This window comes from Bos indicus, chromosome 9 (genome assembly GCF_029378745.1).
Source record: "Bos indicus isolate NIAB-ARS_2022 breed Sahiwal x Tharparkar chromosome 9, NIAB-ARS_B.indTharparkar_mat_pri_1.0, whole genome shotgun sequence".
In the NCBI taxonomy this organism is placed as follows: Eukaryota; Metazoa; Chordata; class Mammalia; order Artiodactyla; family Bovidae; genus Bos; species Bos indicus.
In genome coordinates, this window is record NC_091768.1 from 72,665,777 (window position 1) to 72,692,952 (window position 27,176).

The following is a 27,176-nucleotide window of genomic DNA, read 5'->3' on the forward strand; positions in this document are numbered from 1 at the left end:
CTTTGATAAACATAAGTTTGCTTTTTCCATCTGTGACTCTTTCTTTTTTGTAAATAGGTTCATTTATTCCATTTATTTATCATGTTTTAGATTCCATGTATAAGCAATATAGTATAATATTTGTCGTTCTCTCTCTGACTTACTGCACTTAGTATAACAATCTCTAGGAAACCAGTATTTTAAAGCGCATCCGTTTAGATGGTGTCCTTAGCTAGTGTCTGCCCTGGGAGGCACGTGCGTTTGGCTGCTGCAATTACTTAATCCCTGCACCTTTACCATGAAAACTGGGGAGGCGGAGGTCGGGGAGCAGGAATCCAATGCAATCGTTGCTGACATCCATTTAAAGCCAAAGTCGTAGAGAGAAGTAATTGGATTGAATGGAAATAGAGTTTTAGAATGAAAGTGAATGATTTGATTCATCTAATTCAGTTAAAACTTTAGATCATCTCATTTAAATTGCCTGTGTTTCCATTTATATGTCAAATCCCTGGCCTTTACCAAGAAGGCAGAGTTTTCCTAATATAAAATAATGGAAGTCTGTTCACTTCTCCTTCAAGGGCGTGCTGTACCATTCCTTTCAGCCAGGACTGAAGGTCAGGGACCCAGGTCCTTGTAAAGACAATCTCTTTCAATGCAGTGTTGGTTGAGTCATAGAATGTGAGCTCCTGAAGTGCTCTAATGTTGCCTAGGTCTCTCTCCAGTTGCAGTGAAGCCTCCACATTCTGATCCTCTGGGGGTTTTGGTAGCTATGGGAGCCGGCACTACCTCTGCTTAAGGACACAGCCTCTCAAGGGCACCTAATCATTCCCAAGGGCAAAAGCCATGGGGACTTTGCAACAGATCAGGTAAGAACTATACGTTCATTTCCAGAATGAAAATCAGTCTTGCAGTTCAACATGATACTTTTATCTCCCAAACCCAGACAAATGGAACCAGCTAATTAAAGCTCATGACTAGCTAGGCTGATGACATGGCATGAATTCCTCAGGACTTACATTGGAGCATCCCTTGGCCTTGGTGTTTCCCTTGGAAGAAGGAAGTGCAGCAGAGCCTTCTGAGCTGGTAAGGAAACACAGAGGGAGGCGCGGGTAGGAGGGGTAGTCCTGCTGTGGCAGGTGGAGGCCCCAGGAGAGGGGGAGATAGGCAGCAGGCCTCCTCATTATCGCTCCCTCATTTGCTCTCAGTAAAGCAGGAATGACTGAAGTCATAAAACAGTGCATTTCACGATTGGATAGTTAACACAGATGCATTTCCACTGCAGGTGGGAGTCAGGCTCTCTTGCCTCTCTGCGTGCCCACTCCCAGGGCAAATCTGAAATTAGTGTCTTCAAACCCTCTGTTCACCTCATTCCTCTTATTCCTTTGAGATTGTCAGAAAGCCTGTGCTGTTAGTAGTTAATACCAAATTGATTTATTGTTACCTCTCACTAAGAGCAGTATTATTTGAGGACATATATTTTTGTATCCATTTGAACACACACATCACCATTTATGTTTTGTCGTATAATGTGATCTGCTTTCTCCATGTTGCCATTCTTCTCCATAACTTGTGTACATATATGAACCATTAAACTATGATTATTTTTTCACTCAGCATACCAGGCAAGGCAGCAATATAGACAATTATTAACTCAATAAGTGTTTATTGGGTAACAGCTTCATATAAGGCACCGAGCCCAGGTCTTGGGGTGAGTACAAAAATGTTTGACTTAAATCCTCTCCCAGGGGCTTCTATTCTCGTAAAGGCAATTAAGCCACAGACACAAATGACTGACTCAAAGAAGAAAGTGGCAACTGGGAAATACTGAGAAAGTGCTGTAAGTCTGCTGAAGAGAATAAGTTAATGTCTGACGGGTCTGGAGAGAGCGGGAGAGTCAGAGAGTATTCTATCCAGGGGAGGCTTTTGGTGCTGGGTTCTGAAGGAGACAGGGGTTTGGACAAGTCGTGGTGGGTGGAGATGCGGTGCCCCAGGTAGTGGAAATAGCGGGGGCGATGCCTAGCCCTAGGAAAATACTGAGCACTTTCCAGCCCCATAAACTAGCTGTTGGGTTGTGGCACAGAACAGGCTGAAGGTGGTGAGAAGTAAATTCTACTAGAGCGAGATCCTGAGAACACTTTGGTGGCAAGCTAAGGAGTTGGAACTTTTCCAGTTCAGTTGCCTGGGTCCAGAGAGACACAAATCTGAGTCCTCCCAGAGGAAGGATTATCCTGGCAGCCTGGGCCCTCCCCAGCTTGCACCTGGTGTGTCTGTGGTGAGCTCTGAACACCTGGCTGTCCTGAGTCATATCTGCACGGACACCCACAGTCACTGTCTAGTCTGCAGCCCTGCCCTCACCCTCAGTTCATGGGAATGTGACCCTAAGCATCTGTTTACATCTCCCAGGGGTTGGCGGGGGGATGTCTTGTCCACTCTCCTGTGCCCAATACCAGCTGCAAGCTGGGGAGGGCTAGACTGCCTGGGACTCTAGAGCAGAACGTAGGTGGGGCGTTCAAAGCCAGTGCTTCTGGCTCTTTCCACTCTACCACATCTGCCTCCCATGTTTTACTTTACTAATGAAGTGTTTGTCATATAAATGTGTACGCCTCTAAGAGAAGGAAGGGTAACTTTCATCTTGGTAGTGCTTCTCAAAAATTGCTTTTTGGTTTAGAGACATCTAAATAGCCATATCAGAACTACCATTTGAAAGACACTTTTAAGGCATTCACTCAAGAATACTTGTTTGAATAAGTGAATACAATGAATGCTTCCTATATGATAGATACTGTGCTAAACTAAATAACAACTTTTAGGTAAAGTGAAGCAAAGTATAAGTGAAGCAAAAAAATATGTTTTACATCAAAATAAAACACAGTCTCCTTATATTACCATTTATAGTTGTAAGAGTAAATGAAATAATATAGTATAGACTTACTATAATATAGTAAGACTATAATATAATATAGTCTTAACACATGGCACACAGTAGTCATTACCTATTTATTATTACCATTATTAACTCTATTCCATGTGAACTATCCAGCTCAAAAAGTTTTTAGTGGAAGATGGTGTATTTTGCCTATCAGTTTCAGGTTTTAAATCTTTTAACTATCAAAAGATTGACACACATTTCTTGAAAAGATCAGAAATTTGGTTTCTTGAGTTATGACAACCATTGCAATGTGCCCTAATGTAGGTACTCTGGTTGCTATTGCTGCTGCTGCTAAGTCACATCAGTCATGTCCGACCCTGTGCAACCCCATAGACGGCAGCCCACCAGGCTCCCCCGTCCCTGGGATTCTCCAGGCAAGAACACTGGAGTGGGTTGCCATTTCCTTCTCCAATGATGAAAAGGGAAAGTGAAGGTGCTCAGTCGTGTCTGACTCTTAGTGACCCCATGGACGGCAGCCTACCAGGCTCCTCCATCCATGGGATTTTCCAGGCAAGAGTACTGGAGTGGGGTGCCATTGCCTTCTCCACTCTGGTTGCTAAGGACTGTATGAATCAAAGTAAAAAGAGAGAGATGTGACAACGATCGTTTTATTCACCTTTAGTTTGGTCATTTGGAGGGAAAACCAGGTTTAGGAGATGTGTGGGCGTATGTCTGAGGCATTGGAACAACACTCTGAAAAGGAATCAATCAGCATGATGATGCCAACTGTGTGTGGCTCACTTCTGGACGATCTGCCAGCCCCACAGCTGTACTGCCATGCTAGTCATGGGAATGTGGGTGAAAATCCTTGTGTTAAAGAAACTCCCAAGTCTTCTGTTCCCTATTCAGAGCAATGGAAATCTCCCTCCACCCTAGAGATTGTAGCATAGAGCCTTTGCCTTGATCAAGAGCAGAAATAAATGGTCTTGGCATAAAAATTGATTTTCCAACACCACAAGATTTTGTGTGAGTTATCCAAGGACAAAATAGCTATAAAGTGAAGTCTTAACACAAGCCTAGAGAGTTCTGAATCTAGATTTACAGACATCATAAAAAGGAAAGATTACTACATCAAGGAAGGTATATTTTACTAAGGAAATGATGTTTAATCCCAGTGTTTTTATTTGTAGCATTAATATCATATGAGTATGTTTTATGCAAAGTGGTAGGCAGAGAAAAAGAGAGAAGAAATTAATTTTGAGCCCAAATATACCAATGAATAAACAAGCTGAAAAAAGACGATTTAATATCAGAAGGCTCACCCAATTTGTCTTGTACAAGAACAACAAAAACACAAATACATCATGTCGGTCAGAGTATGAAAGTTGCAAGAGTTTGTCATTTCCATTTTTAAAAGAGGAAGCAAATGTGTCTGGCTTACTCATTTTTCCCCCAACTTCAAGTTTTCATCTTTAAATAAACATTATGGAGACTTGCTGACTCACAGCACTTCCTTTCTTCTTGGCTCTTTAAGAACCAAGAATGGCGTCACCAAGAGAGTGGACAAACAAATGATGCAAGTTATTCATACACCAAATCAGATAATCATATACGTTTATATCTGTTAATTGGCAAAGTCTGCATGAGATCATCTTGAAAGAAGAATTGTTTTTAGAATCCTAGAGCAAATGATCAATCCAGCAACAGTTTTTACGTTTGCTTGATTTGCCCCTCCTCTGGTACGTTAGGCACATGTTTGCTTGCTTTTGTAATACTTCAGATTTACATTAGCACTGCTAGCACCATAGCACTTAATATTTATTGGCTTAAGTATCCCTTTCCCCAGTCACATGAATTTCTTGAGGCTTGACTCTCTTAGCAATCCTGGTTTCAGAAAGTGAACCAACTGCCATATCAGCCAGCACATGGAAGATTCCACTCCAGAGCGCTGATAATGGCAATTTTTTCTTTTTTGTCAGCATTGGGGCTAAGAAGGAAACATCAAATTTGGTCACCTAGGGTGAGGAATACAGGTGTAAGGCTGCTTGAAGACACACACAGTTATTTACATAATGTAGATGAAAAACTAAGGGAGAGATGGAACCACCACAATGGCTTCCGAACTGCTGCTTCCCAGTGAGATTTTAAAATTGTTGCCCAGTGAGATTTTAAAAATACAACTTGAATTAGTTCACTTCTCTGCTTAAAACCCTCAGTGCATCCAAGGATACTTGGGATGAAGACCTTAGCCCTCTCCTGCTGATGAGGCCTTGAGTGACATGGCTCCTGTCCATCATCTGCCAGGGTGGACCCATTCTCTCCTTCATCCATTAGGGTTGCTGTTTTCTGGTTCATCAAAACAGACAGCTCTTCCCGCCTCAGGGCCATTGTTTCTGCTTTTCCTCCTGCCTGCATCTGAGAGCCTGAGCAGCATGCCAGGCCTTCTGCTGTCTTTGGCTGCAGACCTCTTTTGTTTGGCCAGTCCAGAGATTTTTAAAGCTTGAATTTGAATGCCTTAAGGCCAGTAGACTTCCTCCAATCTGCCTTAGGACCTTTTGTTTTTCTTTCAGTCTTACCCCTGCCAGGTACACATTGGTGTTAGCTGCTTGCCACCCAGAAGGAGTTTGGATTTGCAATCTCTTGGACTAATTAATTCCCACTAATCAACCAGTGATCTTTGTAAATGTCATTTCCTCAAGGAAGTCTTCTCAGCCCCACACTGTCAAAGCATCCTGTACTTTCTCTTCATAGCACTCAACACAATTGTAATTAAATAATTGATGGTGTAATTAGGTGTTAAAAGCCCATCTTCCTGGTAAGGACTCTTCACACTGTATCCTCAGTGCTTTTATTGAATGGATGATAAAGCTAAACTATTCCAAACTTAATAATATAGATAATTCTCTGAAAGCTTAAAACCAGAATGATAGGCAGACATCTTCCTGGGATTTACTGAAGCTGAATCCTTTCACTGCTGAGACACTACCATCCCCTAACCCTGAGATGATAATACAGTGGTAAGTTTGTCAGGACAGCAGTTTTGTACCAATGTCCTGTGTTCAAAGAACAGAAGATGCAGAGAGGGCGCCAGGCTCCCTATACCTGATTAAACTAGAGCATCTCTACCCTTATCTTTATGCATCTTCTGTCTTTTATGTAAATATAATGCACTCCTGCACAAGGTCTGACTGAGCAAAGCTTTCCTCAAGGGAACAAGGTCTGCCATATAGACTGTAGTAGCAACAGCTCCTTCCAGTATTGCTAGTGGGATCCTTTTACCTGATCCTTTGTATGTAACTTTTTTCTCTCTCTCTAGAAACTTGTAAGATCTTTTCTCTGTTCTAAGCGTATGTGATCAGTGACAATGAACCTTAGTGTGGGTCTATGTTCAGTCTACTGTTATGGGCATTTTTATTAAAAAACTCACATTCTTGAATTCTGGAAGACTTTCCCTCAGTTTTTTGTTAAATATCTTCCTTTGTCTATTTTTTCCTCTTTTTCTGAAATATTATCAATTGGATGATGAACTTTTTGGACTGGTCCTCTAACTTTTGTATCTTTTCTCTTTTATTTTCTATCTTTTAATTAATTTTAAAAATTTCTGTGACATTCCCAGAGCTTTATTCTCATCCTCTTATATTAAATTAAAAAGTTCTGCTATTACATTTTTAATTTCTAAGATCTCTTTCCTAAGTATTCTTTGAGTATTCCTTTTATATAATATTCTGATTTCATTTCATGGTTGTAATTTTGTTTCTCTGCTGCTACTGCTACGGCTAAGTCACTTCAGTTGTGTCCGACTCTGTGTGGCCCCAGAGATGGCAGCCCACCAGGCTCCCCCGTCCCTGGGATTCTCCAGTCAAGAACACTGGAGTGGGTTGCCATTTCCTTCTCCAATGCATGAAAGTGAAAAGTGAAAGTGAAGTCGCTCAGTTGTGTCCGACCCTCATCGATCCCATGGACTGCAGCCCACCAGGCTCCTCCTTCCATGGGATTTTCCAGGCAAGAGTACTGGAGTGGGGTGCCATTGCCTTCTCTAGTATGTTAATTAAGGTGTGTGTGTGTGTGTGTGTGTGTGTGTGTGTGAGTCACCTAGTCACGTTCAACTCTGTGACCCCAGGGACTATAGCCCTCCAGGCTCCTCTGTCCATGAAATTCTCCAGGCAAGAGTACAGGATGGGTTGACATTTCCTCCTCTAGGGAACCTTCCTGAGCCAGGGATCGAAACAGGGTATCCTGCATTTCAGGCTGAGCCACCAGGGAAGCCCATTAAGATGTATGTATACTTTATTATTTTTGTTCATTTAACAATTGTGCCAGTTTTTAAGTTATAGTTTCTCAGTTTTTAACTTACTTGCGGAATTTTTGCTTTCTGTCCCTATACTGTGTGATCTGCTGGCTTGTGTGTGTCAGGTCGTTCAGTTGTGTCTGACTCTTTGAGACCTTTTGGACTGTATTAGGCTCTTCTGTCCATGGGAGTTTTCAGGCAAGAGTACTGGGGTGGGTTGTCATTTCCTCCTCCAAGGGATCTTCCCAATGCAGGGATCGAAACTGCATCTCAGGTGTCTCCTGTTTTGCAAGCAGATTCTTGAACTGTAGCGCCACCAGGGAAGCCCACCCATCTTTTGGCTTAGAGTTTTTATTTCCCAAGAGTGGAATACTCCACTGGGAATACAATAGTAGTTCTGTTGAATTGGAAGATGACACTACCACCTTGCCATTTTGGAATCCTTGTGCTACTGAGCAGAGAGGAAAAGAAGAGGATTAATCCACCAGGTAACATGATTCATTCTAATTACCAAGAGGAAATTGGGTTGCTGCTAAACAACTGGAGGCCTATATGTGAAAGCCAGGGGATTCTCTGGGCTGTCTTTCAGTATTTTCAGGTCCAAAAGTAAAGCTGATAGAAAATTACAGCAGCCAAACAAGTCAGAACCACAGGATTCATAAGCTTTAGGAATGGAATTGGACCATTCCACTGGGTAAAGACACCTTGAGTTCCTGGATAAGAATAACAACAGCAACAAAAATGAAATGAGTAGTGGAAAAAGGAAGTCAGAAATATTATTCTCATTCACTTATATTTTGTCCATTCTACTTTTTAGCTGGTTATGGTTGGAATATTGATAAGCTAATTTATTTTAAAAATTAATTAATTAATTTACTTTAGGGCCACAGCATGTGGGATCTTAGTTCCCCGACCACACATCAAATCCTGGGATTGAACCCAGGCCTCCTGCAGTGGAAATGGAGCACTAACCACTGGCCCGCCAGGGAATTCCCTTGATAAGCTATTTTAGAGGAATATGTAGCTTTTTAAAATTCATTCATTGATTAATTTTTGGCCGTGCTGGGTCTTTGTTGCTGCACAAGGGCTTTCTCTAGTTGCTCCTGGCGGCTACTCTTCATTGCAGTGCCAGGGCACTCCTTGCAGTGGCTTCTCTTGTTGAGGAGTGCAGGCTCTAGGTGAATGAGCTTCAGTAGCTGTGGCTTACACAAGCTCAGTTGCCCCCACAGCATGTAGAATCTTCCCTGACCAGGGATCGAACCCGTGTCTGCTGCACTGGCAAGTGAACTCCTATCCACTGCTCCACCAGGGAAGTCCAGAAGATTTTAAGACCTTGTTATACTAGTAAAATGGTTCAATTCTGTCTTGTTCAATTGCTACCAATAATATAGATTTCTGGTATAATGAAAACTCAAGTTTGGTAACTAAAGTCTATAAATATCTATGAGGAACCTAGAAGAGTATTTTGCTGAGTTAATATTTGAATTAATAGAAAAGATTTCAAACATGTTGAAGACTTCAAATGGAAACGACTTCAACCATCCTGTTTGTGATGTTGCTGGTATTCAGTCGCTAAGTTGCTGCTGACTCTTTGCGACCCCATGGACTGCAGCACACCAGGCTTCCCTGTCCTTCACTATCTTCTGAAGTTTGCTCAAATTCATGTCCGAATCAGTCATACTCTCTAACCATCTTATCATCTGCTGCCTTCTTCTTTTGCCGTTAATCATTCCCAACATTAGGGTCTATTTGTGACACAATTTTCTAATACAAGAAATGAGAAAATTAAGAAAATAAGCTAGATTACAGAACTAGTGTTGATATCAAAATTTGGTATTTTTCACCTAGATGTCTTTGTCAGGTACAGGTTCTGACATAAAATACAAACTACTGTTTTAATGCTGCATCTGGTGTTCTGAAATCAACATATAGGGCAAATGTTGACTGAAACTTAATTTAATTTTAAATTAAAATTAAACTTGTAATATGAAATAGAATGTGTGCTGGGTATTCATCACTTGGAGAAAACCTAAAATAAAGCTTAATCCAAAAAAAAACAACAACAACAACTGTGTGTGTGTGTGTGTGTGTGTGTGTGTGTGTATACACACACACACAGAGAAAGAATTCACAATGCAAGCTTTTACCATGAAATAGAAATACCCTCATGTCAAAAAGAGAAAATGTTCTGAGTGTTAAGTTTGACTAAAGTGAAGGATACTTGCTTTATTTATTTTATCTTGTTTTTTTATTACTTTCAAAATCAGGTAAACAGTTGTTGAGGCCTCCTCCATACCCAGTTCTCTAGAGCTCATCTTAATCCCATTTTCTTCTCTTTATCTGCAAGCCTACACACTCCTAATCCAATTACTCTGTGAACTGGTACAGATTTTTCACCTGTACCCCAAACAGAATTCCAGGCTTATCTTTAAGTTACCAGTATCTGATCAAAGTGCTCAGCTAAAGATGGAAACAAAATGACCACCTACTCTGGATCTCCATCCTTCAGCCCATGGAAAAGTGGCAGAAGATTTGAAGTTAGAGCTTTTTCATAAGATCACCCAATTCAAAACATGGCTGGTCATGACACAAATCTCTAAGAATGGAAAGGAAGAAATCTGAAAGTGCATTTTTCCTTGCTACAGAGAAGTTTTTCCAGGAGTGGGAGTTAAGGGGTGGTATGGGGGTTGGGAGAGGTCAATTCCACTGAAATTTATTTCAGTGGAAAGTGAATGAAGCCATGTTTATGAGCTGTTTTAAATTCACAGTGATATTATGAATAATAAAGCTACACTTTAAGATTTGTACTATCATTGCATTTTCAAAGTCTAACTCTCTGGCTTAGATGTATTATACTTAAATATAACATCAGAGGTGTGCTAGCACTGACTTGCAACAGCAAATGGTTAAATTGTTAGGAATTTTGTGAGCCAGTTTTCAAACACAGCCCTTATTAAAAAATCAAATTATATAAACTTAAAATGTAAATTATTTTCAAAAGAAAGGTAAAAAAAATCCTCAAAACTCATTCCATTTTACTATTATTTATGCCCTTTAGGTTATGCCTATGGCCTTGACATTAGGAATGCCAGATAAAATCCAGGATGCCCAGTTAAATTTAAATTTCAGAAAAAAAAGTGAATAAATTTCTAAGCATGTCTCAAATATCACATAGAAATTCTTACACTAAAACAATTATGTATTGGTTATCTGAAATTCAGATTTAACTGGATATTTGGCTTTTTATTTACTAAATATGGCAGATTCTGTATGGAGAAAATACTGTATAATGATGCATTACAACACATTTCTTCTTTACTCCCTGTCCAGTGAATTTATATTGAAAGCTTGACATCAGTCATGGTATGTGTATTTATCACATAGATACCAACACACTGCAAATCAGGGCTCCCACACCCTAACCAGTTGTTAAATATTGACCAATACACTGCTGAGTATAATCCACCTTAATCATATTAAAATACTACATAGTGCTGTACAGGTGCTTAGAAAGAATTGATCCTTTGATTATTTGGTCATTGCAATGAAAATAAATAAATCTACACATATGCTGTTATTATTTTCTCTGTGCTTATTATTCCATGAAGAAAGTGATATCATTTTCATGAAACGTCTAACAGAATAATTTTGCCTTGAGGTTTGAGGGAAACTATGCTTACTCCTTGGAAGGAAAGTTATGACCAACCTAGATGGCATATTCAAAAGCAGAGACATTACTTTGCCAACAAAGGTTCGTCTAGTCAAGGCTATGGTTTTTCCTGTGGTCGTGTATGGATGTGAGAGTTGGACTGTGAAGAAGGCTGAGTGCCGAAGAATTGACACTTTTGAACTGTGGTGTTGGAGATGACTCTTGAGAGTCCCTTGGACTGCAAGGAGATCCAACCAGTCCATCCTAAAGGAGATCAGCCCTGGGTGTTCTTTGGAGGGAATGATGCTAAAGCTGAAACTCCAGTACTTTGGCCACCTCATGCGAAGAGTTGATTCATTGGAAAAGACTCTGATGCTGGGAGGGATTGGGGGCAGGAGGAGAAGGGGACGACAGAGGATGAGATGGCTGGATGGCATCACCGACTCGATGGATGTGAGTCTGGGTGAACTCCGGGAGCTGGTGATGGAACAGGGAGGCCTGGCGTGCTGTGATTCATGGGGTTGCAAAGAGTCGGACATGACTGAGCGACTGAACTGAACTGAACTAAACTGATGCTTTACTCAGCATTAGGATTCTCCATTAATCACTACAAATGTAAATACAGTTTAAAAATTCCCTTAAATGTTTATTTCTTCTAGAGAAATCCAATTAGATCTTTATATCTACCAGCGTATTCTTTTAATTCATATGCATTTGTGGTTAGAATAGTCTGGAGAATTGTAGAGAGAGGACTAAACCTGGGATAACAGGTTAATTAATATGAAGAAGATATGTACTAAAAGCTATATTTCTTTGTTCACTCTTATCTCTGTTGGGGTATATGTACCATTAGTACATATTTTAGAGGATGCAGCAAGCTAAATGTAATTGTGTACAGGTCAATTCATTAAAAATATTTTCACTTTTTTCTCCTTCAAATTAAATGAATGAAATAAGAGAATGGAACAGTTAATCATTTTAGTTGCTAGGCTCTAGGGAATTGAGGTCGGTAACCTTGGTGGGCTGATAAATGAATCTGATACCAAGGAGGACTGGTAAGATCAGGTTTCTGGTTGCCTTGTTTTAATATTTATGTGTTCCCTATTATTCATAGAGAGAGATACAGTGCTAGGAGCTCCAAACTCAAGTTCATCAATATTGCACAACAGACACTCGTGTTCCCAGGAAAACTAAGTCAGAATAGTGCTGATCACCAGAAAACGTGAAAGCCAAGGCAATGATTTGTCTGTGAAGCTGACGTCTTTAAATCTAACTTCAAGTCCTATATGCATGGATGCAATAAATATAACTTAGTTTTAACTCTATTTGTGTACTTTTGTTGTTGCGATTCCATCACTAAGTCGTGTCCTACTCTTTGTGATCCCATGGGCTATCGGCCACCAGACTCCTTTATCCGTGGTATTTCCTAGGCAAGAATACTGGAGTGCATTGGCCATTTTCTCGTCCAGGTGATCTTCTGACCCAGGGATCAAATCTGCGTCTCCTGCATTGTCAGAAGAATTCTTTACCACTGAGCCACCTGGGAAGCATATATACTTTTAGGGTGTCACTTAAAATATTTCACCCTGTTTTTCATTGCTATTGTTTTCTTGTTATGGACCTGCCACATAACGTGTCCTCAGCATATCATAAATGTTTCAGAAGTAAATGAAGACACACAGGCTTGTAGAGGAACACACAGTGATACAATGCATGGACAGCATCTCCTTGCGATGCAGGCGTGGAGAGTCCGACTGCCCTTTGAGGAGTGTAGGATGTTAAGTGTGTCAATCAGAGACCATCTGTTCGGTTCACCTGCCTCGCTGCCTTCAGTGTTGCTTCTGAAATACAGAGTGTGTTGCCTAAAGCAGCTGCTCAGTCCATCCCAGAAAAGCAGACCTGGTGCAATGCAGAGCCCCAGCTGTTCAGATGTCTTCCCTCCATCTGTCAGAGAATCAGAGCGGTAGACCCTTTGGAACTCAGGGTCTCACCCCATGCAAACATGGGTGTTTTCAAAGGGAAGCAGTAAAGTAAGATGAATTGACAGATGAAAACCTGGGTTGAATCCCAGTGGATCACTTCAACACATATTTTTCTCATCAATATGATGAGATGTACATGACCCATATATAGGTCCCTTCCAGACCTATTAATAAAACTCTGCAATGTATTGCCTATAACATTCTTGAAATATACATATCAGGCTCATCTCAGCTGTGGCTTTACAAACTGCTGGCTTCAAACAACACAGCTCACACTTTTTCACTCTGCCATGATGGAATAATCATGAAATAACAGTGAGAAATTACCCCTGATGACAACTTGGTTAACTAACTACTTAGTATTCTAATTAAATAAGAAAAATCTTTGATAACTCTTGTGACCTTGGTAGACTGTTAAGTGAATTGGATCCCAGGGAGGGCTGGCAAGATCAAGTCTCTGGTTGCTTGCTTTTAAACATTCATAGGCACCTGTAGTCTGTATGTGTGTTTAGAGAGTCACTTAAATAGGGAATAAACGATGTGTAGGAACAAAACTGTTTGCTGAATAGACTGTATTCTTTACCCCAAATCAAACTGACTATCATCAGGGTATTATTGGAAACTATTTTTTCAGTACAAAAATGTCAGGTCGGGTCTTTTAATTTCTCTCAGTGCCCCTGGTCACTATGCACAGAAGAGAAAAGTGAGTTTAGTGACAGATTGGCTTTGTCTACTGGTTTGTGTCCCATTGCTGAATTTCTTCTTCTAATTGATTTTCTTTTGAGGTGTTTTTTTGTTGTGTTCTGTTTTTAAATTTAGGAGTTATCATTCACTAAATATAGTTGTAGATTATGCACTGAATATGTTTTTAAAAAAATTCTCTGAGTGAATAACCAGTGAATGCCCCTAAACATTCATCTTCAAAAGCACAATATTGATCCTAATGAACATAAACATTAGAATACATCAACTGAGGGAATGCATAGATTATCTATTGATTAAAAAAACTATCTTGGAACTCTAAGACTGGCATTAAATAGGACTATCCATTTATCTTATGGGTCAGTGTTTTTTCAAAATTTTTGACCATGATCCACAATATGTATTTTTTACTATGATCCAGTATATATGTCCGACTCTGTGCGACCCCATAGACGGCAGCCCACCAGGCTCCCCCGTCCCTGGGATTCTCCAGGCAAGAACACTGGAGTGGGTTGCCATTTCCTTCTCCAATGCATGAAAATGAAAAGTGAAAGTGAAGTCACTCAGTCGTGTCCGACCCTCAGTGACCCCATGGACTGCAGCCTTTCAGGCTCCTCCTTCCATGGGATTTTCCAGGCAAGAGTACTGGAGTGGGGTGCCGTTGCCTTCTCTAGACATGACTGAAGCGACTTAGCAGCAGCAGCACCAGTATATATGTGTGCATCTGAAGAAAAGTTTTACTAACATATTTTTCTTACTATGTGTGGTGTGCTCAGATATTTTAAACAGTCTCTTTTATTATTTTTTTAAATTATGGCTATAATTCACTAAAGTGATTCATGATCCACTAATGGGTAGTGACTTATAGTTTGAAAAAGTGTTTGAAGCTAATGTACTATCAATATATACTATATATATAAAACAAATATCAACAAGCCATGTTATAATGAAGCAGCTCTACAGTGAATATTTGCTTAAAATTAGCAACAATATGGATCGCTTTTCATAGTTATTGATGGAGGCTTAGGCCAGGAGCTACTAGTTGCTTCCTGCAAAGACCCATCAGTATCCATGTTTCTCTGTTTCTCAGGCAGTCAGGTGTGATCATATGACTGAATTTTTGCCAGGGATATGAGTGGAGGTGATTGTGTTTTTTCTAGTCCTGCCTTTACAAACCTCCCCACAAAAATCCCTGGCCCTCTTCCCACGCATGCTGCTGGCTGAGTAGAGAACTCTGGTGATTCTCAGGAGGGAGAGTCCACCTCCAGTCCATTTGTGCTGCAATGTAAGTAAGCAATTCTTTGTTATGATAAATCAATGAAATTTCAAAGTTTTATAGTAGTTTGCTTATCCTGAGCAAATTGTTCAGTTCAGTTCAGTTCAGGTCAGTCACTCAGTCGTGTCTGACTCTTTGCAACCCCATGAATCGCAGCACGCCAGGCCTCCCTGTCCATCACCAACTCCTGGAGTTCACTCAAACTCACGTCCATCGAGTCGGTGATGCCATCCAGCCATCTCATCCTCTGTCGTCCCCTTCTCCTTCTGCCCCCAATCCCTCCCAGCATCAGAGTCTTTTCCAATGAGTCAACTCTTCGCATGAGATGGCCAAAGTACTGGAGTTTCAGCTTTAGCATCAGTCCTTCCAAAGAACACCCAGGACTGATCTCCTTTAGGATGGACTGGTTAGTCTCCTTCAAAAATCTGTTGTGTTGTATTTGCCTCCACTTCATCTTCCTTCAATCCATTTGTCATAGTGTAGCTTCAGTGGCCTTCCCATATAAACTAATCATGTCAAGTCTATCTGCCTCATGCCTAAGAGATTCCAACGGCTTCAGATTGCCTTCAGGATAAAGCCCAAACTCCTTAATGTGGCCCTCAAGACTTCATCTGGTTTTGGCCCACCTATCTTTCTGGTTTCATCTCTCACCTTGTTTACCATCTCTTATCATCTCTCCCCTTACTCTACTCATTTTGATTACATAGTCCTTTTCTCACTTGTTTCTACTCATTCTCTCTCTGGCCACAGGGCTTTTGCATATCCTATTCCTTCTGCCTAGAATATAGGTCGATAACATGTTGCCTGTGAAGATGCAGATAATAAATATTTCAGACTTTGCAAATCATATAATTTCTTTCCCAACTACTGAAATCTGCCATCTTATCCAAAGGCAGCTGCAGACACTGAGTAAATGAGTGGGCATGGCTATCAGCTGATCAAATATATATTTATAAATATATGTGATGAACTGGATTTGCCCCATGGCCTTTAATTTGCTGACCCTTGGCCCAGAATGTTCTTTCTACCCTTTTTCCTAATGAACAGCCCTAAATACCCTTTATCTCTTCCCCAAGTGAAACTTCACTGATACCCCTAAGTCAAAACCTCCTATTATATGGTCTCATAATTCCATATATTAATACCTTTATGATACTTATTACACTGGAAATACTACACTGCCCATTAGTGGTCAGAAGGAGTTTACAAGCCTCTTGCTTATTCATCATTATTCATTCACTGCTATTCACTCATTGTTATGTGTAATAAATGAGCACCTGTGATTTGTCACCTTGTACATAAGACAGAGTAAAAAAGGTCATTGTTCTAGCCTCTGTGATTTAAGATAATATATTCACCCATTTGTTGAGCTGACAAATTGCAAGGAGAATTCCAAGGTATGTAAGACATGAAGTCATTACTTTGGTTATGGGGATGGTTGTTTTCCTATCTGAAAAATAAAAATGAAATCCTCAAAACTGAAAGCAATAAAAATAGTGCTTTTGGGGGATTTCCCTGGTGGTCCAGTGGCTAAAAACTCCATACTCCTAATGCAGGAGCCCAGGTTTGGTGCCTGGTTGGGGAAGTAGATCCCACATGCTGCAGCTAAGACCCTGTGCAGCCAAAATAAAGAAATAAATATTTTTTAAACGTAGTGCTTTTGGCACCTTGAGTATAATAGTCTTACAGGTGTAGTCATTTGATTTGCAGGATTGTTGTTGTTTACCTGCTAAGTCATATCCGACTCTTTTGCGATCCCATGGACTGTAGCCCACCAGGCTCCTCTGTCCATGGGATGCTCCCAGCAAGAATATTGGAGTGAGTTGCCATTTCCTTCTTCAGGGGATCTTTCCAACCCAGGAATCGAACTTGTGTCTCTTGCATCGGCAAAGGATTCTTTACCAGTGAGCCACCTGGGATGCTATTCGTTGAATATTGAATGTACTGCCGACCCAACCACTAATTTTCTCCTTTCCATGTGCTGGTCAACCTGGGCAAGTTTTGTAGTTTTCTTTTTGGCTTTCTAAGCCTAAAATATCTAGAGACTACCTGTCAGACTTGAGAAGCTGCTGCGCCAACAGAATTGGAATCGGGTACCACACTGCCCACATCAACTTTGGTCAGAAACAGATGGGTTCATCCAGCCCTCTTGATTCCTTATGTTACATGGTAGCTCTTTTCTGCAAAGAAGACCCAGAGAAAAGAAAATACTGTATCAGTGAATGCAGACATAGAAACTAGACTTTCCAGATGATTCTGGGTGTTGCTGACTACGTGTATAAGTTTATATGGAAAGAGGCTAAGAATATCTTGAGCAAGACTTGACATTATTGCTCATACTTCAGTTTAAGAGGGAAGCTGTTGCCAAGCACAGACTAGGTCAGGCACTGGTAAGCTTTACGCCCGGCTCTGATGGATTTCAGCAGGCTAGAAGTGAAAGTTGTTTTCAAAGCAGAGTCACTTTAAATCAAATACAAAAAATCACGTGTTCCTCCTCGCCTCCCCCTCAACCAGCTGTATCTGGTCCATAGATTTGTTTGGTTTGGCTTTCATAGTGTTTAAATAAAACCCCAAACTGGATTTGTTGATATGGGAGATTTCGTATAAAAATCTAGATTTCTGGCATCTGGGAAATCTGGCAGCTCTGGGTGGTATTCCCATGTGGGACGGTGGCTGGATGCTGTGAGGCTCAGAAGAGTCATGGACTTGCCAAGACCCTGTCCCTGACTGACCACCTTCATTCACTCATGCCACAAGAAGTTTGTGTTTTCCCTTGCCAGATAGAAAATAGGCTCAGGGGCATAGAAATATTTTGGTGTTTTAAAGAAAACAGCTGTTATTAATCCCACTGTGTTACTTGGATATTTGTATATCACTTTGTGTTTTTATAAGTATATTCCCCTCAAAGAACTCAAAAGACTCTCCAAAAGTTGAAGAGTTAAAAACCCATGGACCATTCCTGGTCAAGTGGACTAGATGTCCTGAAAGACGGCTGAGTTTAGGAAAATACCTGGTTGGAAGGGCTGCAGAAGGACTGCACCTAAAAGGCACCCTCTTCACACCAAGAGTCTCTCCGTAGGCTTTTGAAGGACTCTGAGAAGGTGAGTCAGTGAGGATAGACGTTCTCATTTTGTCTACGAGGTTAGACAGACACGCAGAAGTGTCCCCTTCAGCCCACAGGGACTTGTTAGGGACCTGGCCACCGGGCGGGTCTTATGCCAGCAGACATAGCTTAGAACATGAAACTTAAAGGCTAAGTCACAACTCACCAAATGAATAAGGACTTTAGAAGCAAGCAAGTCAGCAGGAACAAAGTGAGCACAAGCTTAGAAACATTAATAATAATATTGGGTGTTGGAGGAATCATGAGAAATTTCCATTTTCCTCAATTGTGTCCCCTGTAATACAGGAGCATTTATGCCCGTTACACTGTTGACTGGAGCCCTTTTAGAGCCTGCTACTCAAAGACTGGTCCATGGACCAGTGGCGTCATTACCCAGGAGCTTGTTAGTAACAGTATTCCAGAAACTATTCTGGAGCCACTGAGTCAGGTGCCCAGAAGATTCACATACACACTAAAATTTGAAAAACATGTCTTACGAGAGTAATGAAGTTTGGGACCAGATAATAATAGAGGGATTTTTCTTTCTTTTTTCCCCCTCCTTTGCTTTAGAGCTCATCTGGCCATGAAGCTAAATACACTTGAAACCTCAAAACAATGGAAACAATGCCCAATATGTCAAGATGGGTGGCATGGAGGCCCAGAATAAATAGTAGAATTACTATTATTTCATTTTTAATAAGCTATTTTTTTTCCTAAATAAATTGAGATTCAGTTAACTCATCATTTTTTAAAATCATGTAGATAGTAGATATAACCAAGATCAGGTAGAAATAAATAGTCTCTTTAAAACAATGAATCCCAGTCTTGCTCTTTGGATTCAAACACTAATAAAAGGAATACAGATTATTGAGTTATTTATTACATTCATGAGCTTACTTAAATTCCAGTTTATGGCAGGAAGCTATATAAAAATATTCTTACTTTTTTTCATTTAATGAGTACTGGAGATGATAGATTGGCCTCTATGTGAGATAAAGGTATCATTATTGAATGCACACTATATGTCTAGCCCTTCACATAGTTCATAAAGTCTCCACAACAGGCATGAACCAGCCTTAATTTATAAATGAGAAACTGAAGATCATAAACATTAAGTTGCTTATGTAAGGTCAGAGGATTATTGTTTTGCAGTTAAGATCTAAACACACACTTGAATCTGAGTCCTGCATTATTTTCCTTTCCCTCCAAGGTACCCTGGACTGAACTGAAGATTTTTTTACTTCTCTCTTACCTAGAAAGTTTTCCTTTGATCTTGACCATCAGAATGGAAAAACTTTTTTCTTTTTTTTTCCTTAACTTGATTTCATCTTTCCTATTTCCAACCATTGGTCTTCCCTGGTGCATCAGTGGTAAAGAACCTGCCTGCAAATACGGGAGATATGGGTTCTAGTCCTGAGTCCGGAAGATCCCCTGGAGAAGGAAATGGCAACCCACTCTAGTATTCTTGCCTGGGAAATCCCATGGACAGAGGAGCCTGACAGGCTATAGTCCATGGGGTTGCAAAGAGTCAGACACAACTTAGGGACTGCGCACACACAGTTACAACCGTTAAAACAAACAGAAATACTAGCTGTATTTCTAGTGATTTTTTTTTCTTGATTATAGAATCAGTCAGGTTCATTTGGTAAAATTTGGAAAATACGGAAGAACACAGTGAACAAATGAATACCACTCATAATCCTATCACTCAAAGATAACCCTACCACTCAGAGATAACCACTATTCACATATTATATGCTTCCATTGACAATGAATATATATAGCTCATTAAAAATAGACTCATGCTATGTAACTATTTTATAACAAATGTTTCCTCATGTCAATGGATATTGTTTCTACAATATACTTTGCAAGGTTCCCTAATATCCTACACATAGATATAACAATGTAAAGTGAAGGCCACATTCTAAGTACCTTGGCAATGTTATCTCACACAAAATTTAGTAAGTGGTTTTATTATCTTCACTTTATATGAGAAATGGGGGGCCCACAGAAATAGTGTGGTGTTATTTGATTTGGATTCCATGTCTTTCAATGACAGGGTTAGGACTGGAACTCTCAGAGTCTAGATTTAGAGCAACATCCGTAGTCCCTTTACTCAGTAAGTCTCACTGGAGCTTCAGGAGTCCTTTTAAGAATAGCAGATAGATTTTCATTAAATTCTTCAATGTAGCACAGCCACAGTCCATTTTTATGGACCAGTGTCATGGTTCGTTTTTTTTGCTTTATCCTTTCATCTCCTTCACAGCTTATATTTGTTTATAGTAGTAATTATCTTTGTCATCAATTGAGGCTGTGTGTAGATGTGTGCCCTATCCCACATCCTGACAAATTCAATAAATGGTAGAGAAAAATAATTGTTATATACATATATCTTTTAATTTTCTCCCCTTCTTTCCCCTCTTCTCTCCTCCTCTTCTCTCCTCTTCTCCTTCCTTTCTTCCTCTCTTTCCCCCATTCTTTATTTCTTTGCTAGGTTTTAGTTATTTGGTTTTATTCACCAGGACCAAGCTACCCTTAAATACATACAGTATTTTATGAGAAAAAAGAAGCCTGCTTTCATCATTCCAAATGAAACCTTCGGGCATTTCAAGTAATACATGTTACAGCTTTGAAGAATAAAGATATTGAATGGTGAGAATTTAAAAATATCGAAGGGACTTTCAGATGGCAATTTTATAATCTGAAACTTTAAAAAACAAAACTTGGAAACTTAAAAAGCAAAATTGTATAATCTGAGTTGTCTCTTTACACATTTATGAAATTTTGTGGAAAAGCAAATCTTTATATGAAAGGAGAACTTGGAAATTTTAAAATATGAGTTGTTATTTTGTTTCCCAGAGCTAATACAGGAACCGTAAACCACAAGTGAAACTGCTGGATGACACTAAGAGTAGTAATAATGTTCATTTTCTGATGTCAGAAAGATGGAAAAAGGAAGTACACACTTCTGCAATTGAATTGAACTAAAGCAATTCAATGATGCCGGCTTTGGTTGAAATGATGAGTCTGGCCACTAACAGAGTTTCCTTACAAGCAGGCCATGGCCAGAAGGAGATCAACAGACAAGATGCCAAAATCATCAGCAGGACCTGCCATTGGATTCCTTTGAATCTTTTCTGTGAGTGCTGGTATTAATCACTGAACTTATACACAGGAATGCCATAATTACCATAAATTTATCTCACTTTGCTTCACTGAGACTATTTTACTAATGAATGATTGAAAAAATAAAAACAAGAAAATGGTAAAAAGCAAAAGATTTGGCATGGTTTGAATCCCAGCTCTGCAATGTACTTGGTTTTTTTTTGCCAACTCTGGATCCCTACCTTCATCTTCTGGAAAAATCACCTTCTTTTTTCCTTAGGGAACTCCTCTTTTCTTATGTTGTGTCAATAATCAAGATCTCTGCCCTCCTCTTGAAAAATGGTAAGGCATGTTACCCAAGCCTTACCCAAGGCATGTTACCAATCGGATTCAACTTCCCAGAAATTAGGCCATGTCCAAAGGAGGTGAGCAGAATAGATCATCTCTATGGTGGTTTTCCTGAAGGAAGTGATCTGTTAGTTCCTGCTACCTAGATGTTGGAAATTTTTATGTTTCTTATTCTTCCAATGAGCCAGTTATTTGTTCTCCCTTGATTCTGTGAGGTACTCCATGCTCTTCCAGTATGTTTCAGTTTTACTTAAGTTAACCAGAATCTGTTTTTCTTGGATTCAACAAAGAACTTCAATAGTCTAAACAAATTAAGTAAGTCATAACTTTAATCTCCATACACTTCAGCAAATGTAAAATATCTAGTTCAACCCAAAGCTAAATCTATTACTACAGATTTATAATAATGACCTCAATATACTTGACAATACTAAAAAATATTTTGATAACTGTGGAATATTTACATCATCTTCTTAGAACTTACTTCGTATGTAAAATTTTGAAAACTGGGACTTCCTTGCAAGTTCAGTGGTTAAAACTCTGTGCTTCCAATGCAGGGGATTTGTGTTTGATCTCTGGTTCGGGGACTAAGATCCCACATGCCTGGTGGCTCAGCCAGGGAAAAAAAAAGAAAGAAAGAAAAAAAAGATAGAGAGAAGAAAAGAATGCCTGTATGTAGGACTTGTGAAGATTAAACGAGAACATGCCTGGAAAATGTCTAGCACAGCACCTCTTAGAGTAAGTGATCTCTATCTATTGGCTTAGTGGAATACTGATCTGGTATTCAGTTTTAATAAATAGATTTTATCTGAAAAAAAAAAGGACCCAGTTTCTATAAAAGCATCTAATCAATATTTTCACCGTGCAAGTGAGCAGTTTTAATTTCCCTTAGAAATTTATTGTGGTGGTGGTGGTGAAGTAGCTAAGTCGTGTCCTTCTCTTGCAACCCCATGGACTGTAGCCTGCCAGCCTCCTCTGTTCATGGGATTTTCAAGCAGGAATACTGGAGTGGGTTGCCATTTCCTTCTCCAGGAATTTTCCTGACCCAGGGATCGAACTCAGGTCTCCTGCACTGCAAGCGTCCTTCTGCATTGCAGTTGGATTCTTTACCAATTTTGCTTTAAATAATGAGGCGATCTAGTAAGGAGGTATTTTCAGATGTATGTCAACTGAGGGAATAACTAATTTAGTCTTCGCTGTATATGTATGTTAACATAGATGTGTATTTGGTTACATAATAGAGCCAACTTGACTTGTTCTTAAGATTTTGTAGAATATAGATGTACAGAGAATTAAAACCAAATCCGGGATATCCTCAGCTATTCATTCTAATAGACTCATGTACCTGAACATTTAGGCTTATACAACATTAATCTCATTCTAGTTGGCATTTGGCATAGAAAATCTTTAGTTAAAGCTTCTTCTGCTGAAGCTGAAGTTTAAGAGTGTCAGGTCATTTTTTTATGTTTCCACAGTTTTCAAAATTTTACTCATTATGGGGAAAGCACACCAGCAATTGCTTTTCCCAAGAGCCTTGCCAATGAACTGACATTACAAAAGCCATTTAGCCTGCTCTGATGAGGCAGTCCAATTCTGCTAGCAGAATGAGAGGAGGAAGGTGTTGTGAAAGGCACTTATCCAACAACCATTCCTCTTTGATAGCCAACAGAATCCTAATTTCATTCAGATTCCTAAATCTCAAGGCAGGTGGTGATCTCCAGCAAATGAATCTCATGCATCTTAGCCATCGTGGTAATTTGGTTCCTGTTTGCCCGTAGTTGGTCTAGTGTTTTGCATGTGACCAACTTCTGGCTGAAAAGGTGTAAGGGAATCTGTTGAGAGAAGGAGCTTCTAGAAAAGAGTTTTTTCCTGGTTAAAAAATGTAGAGACTTCTGAAAAGCCTTTTGACCTTTAAACCTTTCTTTTGTCTTGAAAGTAGCTAAGTGAGGATGACTTCCTTGTAGCTATATCCATTTTCCTGTAACCATGAAGTGATGAGATAACTGGGTAAAAAGCCAATATACTAAAAATGGCAGAGTGGGAATATAAAAAGAGCCTGAACACTTGATGTCATTTTTAGCCTCTGCTCCTAAAATGGAACCCAGAACTGTGTACCCCTGGACAACTTGTTAACTGAGATCATTGAATGTCTTCCTTACTTTTCTCTTACTTGTAGCTGAAAGCATTTCTAAGGGCATTCACACTTATATACCTTTTCTAAACCCCTTAGTTTTAAACGCTTTATATCACCAGACAAAAGGATCATTGTCTGACAATAGAGAGAAAAGACCCTGGAAATTCCTGCATTTTTATCTCTCAAAAATGAGCTAGAAATTCTGTTCAGTGTTTTACTAGCAGATATCTCGGGAGTGGGGGGGAGTAAAGGAGAGTGGGGGGTTTTTGTATTTGCTACAACTGTCAGAGTAAGTACCTTCCAGTATAGCAAGTTTAGTTTGCTAGACAATCTTACAATAAAGGATTATGAATGGGACCTGTAAGGAAAATTCTCAGTTGTCCTGTCTTGGAGAGAATTTTAGAATCAGGATAAAAGAAATCAGTTACTGATAACCTGGAATGCAAAGCATTCTTCAGTATCTACAGAAATTAGGAGTGGGGTATTCGTTTGCATAGAAAGTAGCAAAACTTTGAAAACATGTCGGATATTAAAAAATAAAAATAAGAGAGCAATGTTGTATTACTATAGGGACAACTGTAGCCTCTTGAACCCCATGGCCTATTTTTCACAGATAGAGAATTCTAGAAGCTGTCATCACAAAGACTGCTGTGCTCTTGAAGATGCCCTGCAGGTTTTCAATGTTAAGGCAATTTCCTGAATGGATAATGTGCCTGAGAAGAAACTTCTGAAGGAAAAAACTTGTTTTTTCAGTTAGCAGAGTGACTTTCAAACGTTTTTTTAAACCATGACTCACAATAAGATATGAGCTTCCCAGGTGGCTCAGTAGTTAAGAATCTGTCTGCGAAGCAGGAGATGCAGGAGATACGGATCTGATCTCTGGGTTGGGAGGATCCTCTGGAGGAGGAAATGCAACCCACTCCAGTATTCTTGCCTGGAGAATCCCATGGACAGAGGAAGCCCGGTGGGCTACAGTCCATGGGATCACAAAGAGTTGGACACGACAGAGATATACATTTTACATGTCTAGTATAAAGCATATATGTGTATGAACACATACCCGACTGAAATCAGTTCAGTCACTCAGTTATGTCTGACTCTTTGAGACCCCATGGACTACAGCACGTCCATCACCAACTCCCAGAGCTTACTCAAACTCATGTCCATTGAGTCGGTGATGCCATCCCCCCATCTCATCCTCTGTCATCCCCTTCTCCTTCGGCCTTCAATCTTTCCCAGCATCAGGGTCTTCCAGTGAGTCAGTTATTTACATCAGGTGGCCAAAGTATTGGAGCTTCAGCTTCAGCATCAGTCCTTCCAATGAATATTCAGGACTGATTTAGGATGGACTGGCTGGATCTCCTTGCAGTCCAAGAGACTTTCAAGAATCTTTTCCAGCACCATGACTGAAATAAGTTTCATGAAAAGATACTTGTTCTTTTATTGTGTGATGTCTTCTCAGATATTCCAGTCTAGTCATTCTGTTTTCCTTTCCATTTTTTAAAAGGGGTGTTTTTAACCTACTAAACTGATTTCACCACCTGCTAACGGGTTACCACTTGCAGTTTGTAAAAGCACTGAGTCAAGATAGTTTCTGTAGCAAGTTACGGCTCGTATGAGTTCAACAGGTTTGAGCAATGTGGAAACTTGTCTTACAGAGCAGAAATCCCAGAGACAGGGAGGACTTCAGAGCTGCTTGTCATCAGTCGCCAGGTCTGATCTGTCTTTGTCTCTGATCTGACTTCTACAGTGCCGTCTTCAATCTTAGGCTGCCTTCCTTGCCGGCTTAATAAAGTTGGTGTGTTAGACATTTTCAGTTATTCCGTCAGATCTACCCTCTGCCTTTCTCTGTCTGCCCTGGGCCCTGCAAGACCCAGCTGTATGGATTACATGAGCGGGCACCCTTATCTGCTGACTTCTGCCTGGATTCCACCAGTTGAAAGACCCTTCAGGAAACTGAACATAGAGAATGAAACTGAGGTATTTGCTTACTTATCTGTGAGGTCAACGTATACTAATCACATTCTTTCACCCAGGTAATTAAAATACCCTAAATCAAAGAGCACTGAGACAGATTGTTCCATACTGCCTCCGGCTTCAGCTTCTAGAAATTCTCTCGATGATGGTATGGGTTTTGAAGTCAAGATGGAATTCCCTGGGGCCCTGGCCTCGGAGGTTAGGTTGACAGTGGCCACTCATCCCAGTTATTTCACCAGCATCTCCCCTGGACTTTTCCAAACTCAGCCATGGCTGTTTTGACTGTGCTCACTATCTTTGTCCTTCTCTGCCACTGTCACACCTCCTTGTTCTTCACATCTCTCCACCCTCTCCCATGAACCTTTTCTCCTTCCTCTTTCCAAAGCTTTTACTTGTGTCAGTTGAGTGACAGTCACAGTAACTTCTGGGACTGTGACGCCGTCCTACAGGCTTTATGTCATTTTGTGAAGTAGGCAAAGGTTTAGAGCAGTTGTTTGTGTTCTGAGGGCCTTCTCTGGTGGCTCGGATGGTAAAGAAGCTGCCTTCAGTACGGGACACCTCGGTTCAATCCCTGAGTTGAGAAGTTCCCTGGAGAAGGGAAAGGCTACCCACTCCAGTATTCTTGCCTGGACAATTCCATGGACAGAGGAGCCTTGCAATCTGTAGTCCATGGGGGTCTCAAAGAGTTGGACATGACTGAGTGACTTTCACTTGTGTTCTGAGAGCATCTAAGTAAATTTCTCTAACCCCAAAGTCAGCTAATGAAGGAGGAAGTATTTGAGGTACATGGTACAATTGGAAGGCCTATCAGAAGACCTAGGGAATTAGGATGTATTTGGGGAAAATATTGAATTCCACATTTAAAGACAAAGACATTTAACATCTGCCCAAGTTCTCTCTCATTCCATTTCTTTCTTTTCTTTCCTTTTCTCCCTTGCTTCCTTTCTTCCTCCCTTCTTCCCTTCTCCTCTTACTTCCTCCCTCCCTCTTTCTTTCTTCCATCTAGCCATCCATCTATCCATCCAACCACCCATCCATCCCCAACCTACCTACTTATTACATTTATACATTTGTTAGTCACACCTATGTACTTACGTATCACTAGGTAACAGCTGCTAGACAACTGCAGTTCTTTGTTTTTACATAGAGAGCATATTTCAAGGAAGTGAACTTGTTTCTTTTTTTAAGAAACAGTCTTAAAATTACCTTCTGAGTTTAGGGAGAGTAAAAAATCGGTGTTGCTTGTGGAATGCTGGGTCCTTGGGGCAAGCACCCGCCCTGAATCTGGGCTATGTCACCTCCTCCTAGTGTCCCTGAGGCCTCTTCTTGGGTCTGGTTCACTGGTGGGCCATGGGTGGTGACTTCTCTGGAAAGTTATTTCATAACATGTTTGCACATTGTTTTGGAGTAAAGGTTGCCAGAGACTGAGGTGTTGGTTTCCATTGTATTTACCCTTCTAGGAGGAGACTTTGTAGTAAAGATGTTTTTCTAAGGAAATTTTTCACCTGGGGATGGATCAACGTTTTGGTAAGTAATTAGATTGTACAAATTTAGTATATCACTTTTAAGAAAAAGTATACAATGGTGGTTATGAATTAAATATTTATTTTGAATTTTTAAAAAATCTCAACAAATTGCACTTTAAAAATATATCATATACCATAAACATCACATAATCCGGAAAAACAATGTAATATTTACAATTAATGAATTGCTTTGGCACACCTCTTTAATATTATCTTATATTATGGCTATGTACTC

At 40.1% G+C, this 27,176-nt stretch overlaps 1 long non-coding RNA gene across 2 annotated transcripts in view; it reads left to right on the forward strand.

Moving 5' to 3' along the window:
- Window positions 1-702: 702 nt before the first annotated feature.
- LOC139184938 (uncharacterized) overlaps window positions 703-27,176 on the forward strand; it is a 32,055-nt gene continuing 5,581 nt past the window's right edge. The window contains exons 1-3 of one of the 2 annotated variants that reach the window (XR_011568498.1): window positions 703-845; window positions 923-1,062; window positions 26,876-26,942. This is a non-coding gene — a long non-coding RNA (uncharacterized lncRNA). Of the gene's footprint in view, window positions 846-922; window positions 1,063-25,107; window positions 25,419-26,875; window positions 26,943-27,176 lie in introns of those variants that run through there. The other variant, XR_011568499.1, reaches the window with a different exon arrangement.